Source organism: Rhopalosiphum maidis, chromosome 4, assembly GCF_003676215.2.
Source record: "Rhopalosiphum maidis isolate BTI-1 chromosome 4, ASM367621v3, whole genome shotgun sequence".
Classification (NCBI taxonomy): domain Eukaryota; kingdom Metazoa; phylum Arthropoda; class Insecta; order Hemiptera; family Aphididae; genus Rhopalosiphum; species Rhopalosiphum maidis.
In genome coordinates this window covers 30937126-30945268 of record NC_040880.1, presented here as the reverse complement: position 1 = coordinate 30945268, position 8143 = coordinate 30937126, and positions in this window count along the sequence as shown.

Genomic DNA, 8143 nt, shown 5'->3' with positions numbered 1-8143 from the left:
CCATAACTATTTCTATTCTTTAGAATTGAAGAGAAGACAAGGATAATCTAAAAATACATAAAGAAATGTTTACCTCTGGCTCTACTCATTCATCCATCGGTCTAAACTTAAATCGTTGGAGTGACTTGTGATTACTATAAACCATTTGTCGGTTGTATCCATAATGGCAATATTAGTCGAATTATATTATCGATTAAAATCATAGCTTTAAATTCATATAATACGATTTCACATTCATATTTCAATAATGGGGGTAGTTATAGATAAAAATTGAATCTAATTTGTACTGTAGAGAAATCAGAAATTCTCAGTATTTTTTTTTTATAATCAAAACAAAAATAAGGAAAAACGGTAATTTTTACGAAAACTAATTTTCAACAAATTTTTTTTTTTTTTTTTGGTGTGATTGGAAAATGAATAACCTTAATCTGTAGATACTTGCAATTTTCACCAAAAATTAAGATAATTTGTTTTTATTTATGATATTATTTTCAAAATATTTCGACTATTTTTTATCTGCTTATAATTTTTTTATTCTAAATATGTTGATTATAGATTATTCGCTGGGTAGAAATTTGTGAAAATCACAAATGTTTTCATAAGTTGTTAATTTTTCAATTAGCAAGATACATTTATCGACAGTATATGCTTAAATAATTCGATTACATTACTGTTTGTAATGGGTAGTCAAAAACAACATTGATAGAAATACAAGTTTCAGATAAAAATCGAAAAAATTACACGAACATTTTTGTTGGCATAAAGCCATGAACTGATTTTTAACGAAAAACATTTGAGCTGTTATATATACTATGTAGTATATACCTAGAATTTTATTTAACAAATCGCCTGAAATTAGAAATGTAAAATATGAGAATGTTTTATGTAAAGTAAATTTATTTCCGAATACTTATTTCACTCTTATAAACGTAAGTTTAAATTGTGGTGCATCTATTACCTCGTAAAATTCTGAATTCATCATAATACATACTTCATTCCATAATTTAATTTTAATTGATTCAGACCTTTTTTGATAATGACATTGTATTATCTAACAACAGACGACGATTTTAACGGCACTTATTAAACAAGAAATTGAAATAAAATCATTTACTGTATCTTAGTTTTTTACAACTTTTTGATCACTATTGAAACTGTTATTAAGATTTATGTGCAGTTATATTTTTTTTCTTTGCACTCTGCTGGTAAAATTGTTTCAAATACTCTAACAAAAATTAAAAAATTAAAACCTTATGGTTGAAGTTATTTTAAAATATTCATTGTATAATAGTCAAATATTTTAGTGGTTGGTTTGAAAGATTGTTTTTCATATCATTGTGGTTATTGAAATTATCATATAGATTAGTTGTGGTTGCATGTACAATTGTACAATGTATCTAGTCATTGATTAAATATATTTGATATTTTAACTTAATCAATGGTATACTTTACATTTGTAGAAAGATTGCACTAAGCCATGTCTTGGTGCACTAAGTAGATGACAATGTATCGTTTTATTTAAAATTTACTACTTTACAATTTAAAACAATCATATAACTAAACTGGCTAAAGTCACTTAAGTTAATGATAATAATTAATATTATTACTCTGCTCTTCGACTGTAACAGTAACAGGCATACATTAATGAATAGATTTAGTAGGATAATAGTTCAAACACTTTTCATATTTTTCAACCTGAAATAAACACCATAATATAGATATAAAATAGATGTATAAATGCATAATAATTAATAATTAATAGGTTAGAAATAAATCATATTATAACAAATGTATAATACATTTATATTTTATAATTAACTTAAGTAGGTACTAAAGTACCTATTTGAAATAATCAAAATTAGGTACCTACTTAGTTATTTCTTATTTGTAAAATTTAAAAGATGAATAATTAATACTTAATAGTAATAGTTACTTACCTGTACACATGATGGAACCGCCATTTAAGATACTTTATAATTTATATGTTGTATTATTTTGTACAAAATATAATAAAATGGAAATTATACAACTACCTAGATATTTTACTGCTATAATTTTATAAATTTAATAAAAAAAAATTTAATTTATATATTATGTAATAAAAACAAGTGAGTAAGAAATATTTTATACACTAATACTAAAAAAAAACATATAAAGCCGAAGTTTGAATAACATGATGAAATTTTCATCACGAACATGGACCAATAACCAAAGTAACCACACGATGTGTCGGTTAATGATGAAGAAAAATGAAATCTATAGATGAAGGTATCATTGGTAAACAGTAAACACGGTATAGTCAGTATACCATAATAAGATATTAATATATCAAGTAATACCTGCTATAAACCACATTGTTCAGCCAATTAAGATATACATATACTCAGGGGCGCCGGAGCAATGGGGACAATTGCCTTCATAAAATAAATACTGTAGGGGCAGAGCCCCCACGACTTCATGGCCTATTAATATTTATATTTAGCTCACAATACCTAAACAGTATTCTATAGTTTTGTTCATCAAGTAATGTATTATATTTGTCAGTAATTTAAAATACTGAATATCACATTAATTGGCAGAAAAACACATAATATGAACTTTAATAATTATTTATTATTTTTCATTCCAGAAAAATAAATTTTGTTTTGCCTACAATTTTTATACCTACATGTTTTGAATTTTTCTGATAAACATTTGTAAGAAAAAAATGTAATTATACCTATGTACATATTTCCTTGGCATAGGTGCTGTAAAAATTGAGGAAGGAGTGGAAATGAAGCACCAAAAAAATAAACACCCCTATTTTTGCTCCTATGCCCTCTAGAAAAAAGCTTGAAATATTTTGCCCTTACAGCAAAAAAATCGATCCGGCGCCCCTGCACATACTAGTATACTACTACTACTGCTACTACTATTACTCGTAAGCGCTACAGGCCATAGTGACCCTTGGCTTCCAAAACAATTCTTCTCCACTCGTCTCGTTCTTTAGCCGTACTTCTCCACTTTCACACTACCCATCTGTTGTAAGTCCTTCTTTATTTCGTCTATCCATCTATTTCTGGTTGTCCTTGTCTTCTGGTTCCTTCCATACTACATAGGTAAATAGTAAATACACGATGCACTATGACGTGGTGTCAACACAATTTTTAAAAAAATTTTTAACAACCCTCGTAATTGATAGTCACTAGCATACGCGTAAGCAGCCTCCGGTTTCAGGGGCAGCAAGAAATTAATTCTGCCCATTCTTCAAATTCACCTTTAAAACCGGCACATTTATATAATTTTACTTTTTTTACTATTGGGTATCAAAATTAAAATTGTATTGGTTATTTGTTTTTTTGGATAAAAAGTTATACAGTGAGATATTAAACCACTAAAGATGTATTTTTGGCTTATGAAAATAAAATCATTTGTGGAAATATAACTTTACCGAGGCTCATTATTTAATATTAACTGGCCGCAGTAGCCCCAAAGAAAGTTCAGTGGTAGCATATGCTGCTTTTGCTGCCCCCGTACGCAAGCCTATGGTCACTAGTCAGTACTCGGAACGATACTGTCGATACCTACTTCGATCACGATGATGCCACCATCATGTGCATTGTGCAGCAACTGATTAGTTACTAGTTTATTACAACTTACAGCAAGCTTTAGATTGGTTAAATATGTACAGTGGCGGTTTGAGTCTTCAAAACTCAAGGAACAAGTTTCAAAACAACCTGCCCACCCACCCACCAACTAAATTTACTAGGACCAAAGAAATATTTTTAGATTCTTCTTTAATTAAATTTTTCATTCACTTTTACAATTAAATGATATAGATACACTTATTTTCTACTTGAATCTTGTATTATGAATTATGATTAATAAATCTATTCAACTTAAAACATTTTTTTCCCCATTTTTGGGGCAGGAGCTCCTAGTATTCACTATTCTTATAATAAGTCGCCACTGAATAGGTACCTAACTACATAAATAAGATATATAAAGCTAATATCAGAGCATGATTTTTTTCATGGGCCCATGGATGAGCCCGGGGGGGGGGAAGAGGAAAATCAGAGAAGCAGTGACACCAAAACCGATCACCAAGTACTGCAGTCTACAACTATTACATAATATATGCTCTTAAGGTGGAAGATTAAAAATTTATTTTTTTATAAATTTTTTATGAGCATAATATTGTTGAAATCAGCTAGATATTGTTAAAAAATAAAAAGGTGGATGGATAGGTACTTCAATGTACTCTCAAAATTCCTCCATGTGCCACTATCATAAGTAAATAATATTAATAAATGCAATTTAAATTAATGTAATTTTTTATCATCACATATACCATCTACAATCTACACATATACATGTATCCCAACTTTTCAAAAATGTTAGTAATTAATTTTGGTTGGATGCACCTGTCCGGTAAGGTGTGTAGGTATAACGGATGTTCCAACTCTCCCAAATATTTGTTAGTAAGTTTGTCAACGTTTCATACTTTTGATAAAAATAACGGTTAATTTTAAATTCAGAGTGGGGCAATGAATAAATTTATTTTACAATGTGTGTTTTTTCGTCTGTTGTTGCCTTTAGAGAATCTAAAAATTCTTTGATTTTCAATAATAGAGCCAATAGGGGTAATTTCTATTAGCAAATTGGATCTAGGTTCCTAAGAGGTTATAAGTAAAAATTCCTTATACTTTTTTTATAATCGAGAAAAAAAAAATTTTTAAAAAAACGGAAGTTTTTACGCAAATTAAATTTTTGACAAAATCGATTTTCTTTTTTTTTTATGGTATGTACCTATAACTTAAAAACGAATTACTGTAGATATTTGAATTATTAAACAAATGTATATAGTATAATTTTCTATTTATGATAAAATTAATTTATAACTAATTAAAAAATATTAAAATCTATAGTAATGTTTTTTGAAAAACGTTTTAAGTTTGAATTTTGGTAGAATTTGTCAACATTTCAAAAATTTAAAAATAATTTTGTAGTCAGAAATTTATCAAAATTTTTGTTTTCATACTCAAGATTTGAAAAAAATATATAATATATCAATATACATAGTATAAAACTATGAAACAAAGTCGTTTCCAGCTGTTGGTCCCTATGCATGCTTAGTTCTTTAAAACAACGCAACGGATTTTGATACGGTTTTTTTTTTTAATTGATAGTGATTAAAGACGAAGGTTTATATGTATATAACATCTACATGCATAATATAATAGGGAAACACTGATAATTTTAATAACATATAAAAACGAGTAAATTGTATACATGCGAGTAATTATTGGGTGGCTGCGAATTTCTAGCAACCTGCAACCACACCTTTTTATAAATATGAATTATTTTTCCGAGAAGTTTATCGACGGATGTATACGACGGGTATGATATTCTCGATGCATTCCGAAAGAAACTACTTAGCCGATTTTGATGAAATTATGATCAATGTTTGTAATTTTGTCTTCGTCATAAGATATGATTTGATAGTTTTTTATATTTTTATCCCGGTATATGACCCCAATATATTACCTCTTTGGCTCTTTATTATGTTTAGGGCTGGTCGATTACTCGAAAACAGATTATTTTTAACGAATGACACATAATCGGTTAATCGATTGAAAAAATGCAATGCTGGGCCGGACATTTATGTAAAGTTGTCGGAAACTCGAAAACATCATCTATCACCAAATCAGAAAACCAACAATTGTTTTTATCCTCACGCTAAATGTTAGCATTAGGCAATCAATCTTAAAGCACGGATGGATTTTGTACGGACAACGAAGTGCACGGGTACAGCTAGTATACAATATTCATATATACCAATATTCCATTATATCTTAACACAATATACTTTATAACTTTATAAGTTTTTAAACATACCCATATAAAAAAAATTCTACCGGAAATTCAAATTAATTTTTTATGAACATTTCAAGTTCAAATGTTAATGACATTTGATATTAACCATAAAATAATTATTTTTTCTTCAATAATTTTTCATATTTTGGTTTATTGAATTTATAAAATACTATTAATTTATTTCCACTGCTTTGCGATAGGTATCTAAAGAAAAATATCATATATTAATCATAATAAAGTTAATATTTTCAAAAAAAATGTAATCAACTTACTGTAATATTAAATAACTTTTATAGCTATATATATCAAAAAAACATATGCTATCAATGCTATCATATACATAACTACAATGGAATTTAAATTAATGCATCCATGTAGAGTCCCAATCAACACTTTACATACAGCAAAGCAGTTTTCACTTGCCAATCTTTTTAAATTTTACATTAAATTATCAATATGGGAATAAGAAAATAGAATTTATATATACATTTATGTATTCCAAAAACCATTAAAAATTAACTTGTGTTGAATGCAGTACCGGATCTACAAATTATGTAACCCGGGCCATAACATAATATTAGCGCCCCTAAAAGTCAACAATAAAAAATGCATGTGTCCTAAAGTGTGTCAAAATACGGATTATTATAGGCAATTTAATCTCCAATGATTTTCTTCTAATTTTATTTCATATTGTAACCATAAAAAATTCCTTAACCTTCACAAATTGACATTTCGAGCAGTTTCTATGAACAAAAATACTTTTTATGAATATTAGAATTTTCATGTTCTGGTATTCTTTCTCACACTTTTTTCCAATTAATAAGCCCATTTAATTCTAATTTTGACATATTTTTGTTATTTGAATTTAAAAACAATTTGCATGGTACACAAAATAATGCATTTTTTGATTTGGAGTAGCTAAGCCAAGTTCGATGACATTGATTTTCACTAATAAGATTTTTGAATAACCAAGAAACATTAACAGATCACCCTTTTCTCAGCGAGATCTAGTAAGACCCAATTTTTCAATATAATTCATTCTCATTCTAACAATAAGAGTCCTAGTATTTTTTCAGGCCATGTACCATAATCTTTGAAATCCAGTTTCATTTTCACTTAATTTCAATGACATAAATTCGGATTTAGATTTTTATCTTTGTTATGATCAGAATCGAAAATTACTCCAGAACTACATTTCTCAGTATTCTCATCCTCTTCAACATCTGTCCCATTCTCTTCATTTCCTATAAAATATTTATTGTACTGTATTATTTTAATATAATATTAAAATTCACAAAGTTTTCCAAAAACTATTATTTTAGAAGTTATACCCGTTTCAAATTCGCGGTTAGGTATTAAATTCTAAAATAGTACGTATTATAATCGATAGTAATAAACTAATAAATAATAATAATATTAAATCACGTCATTAACTATATTGAATTAAAACTATTTAATTTGAAATACTTGTGTAATTCAAACAAGATTAATTTGCTTAAAAAAAATATTAAAATGTATTAAAAATGATGAGTTTAAAATTTTAAATTTGCACCCCTATATAATATGGGCCCCGGATCACCCCCCCTAGATCTAGTACTGGTTGAATGCATAAATATTAGATTCAATGTTTTTAACAACTGACAAAAATAATTAATTAAAAATGAACAGAATTATAATAATTAACCTAACCTAATTAATGTGCCACCAAGTTTTATCAAAAAAATGAAGGAAAATAAAGAAAAAATAATATGTAATAAAATGTCAGATTATGTAGTTTCTAAAAAATATTAGTTAATTAACATAAGTAAGTATTAATTTAATTAATTTTTGATTATATACTATATTACAAAGATATTTTTATATAATATTTATGTTAAGTGTTATTTTAAAATGTCCTAACGTTCAGGTGGTAATTATTGATTAATAACATACTCAATAAAATAATTTTGAATGACATTTTTTAATTAATTATCATTACTATAGACTTATAGTATGATAATTAGGCAAAATATGAGGTAGTATGTAGAACAATGATTTTTTTTTATAAGATATTCATAGGTATGGAAAAAAATAGATTTTATTATTTTAAATGCTTATTATGGTAACCAAATATCATTGTTATAAGAATAATATTGTAATCTGTTTCTAACATGACCCAATATTACATGCTAAGTATGTCAAAAAAAGTGATGGCACTATGTTCAATTAAAACTATATTAATATAATCCATTATTAAATACTATAATATAAAGGAAGGATATAATAATATTAATATTTTAATACTTAG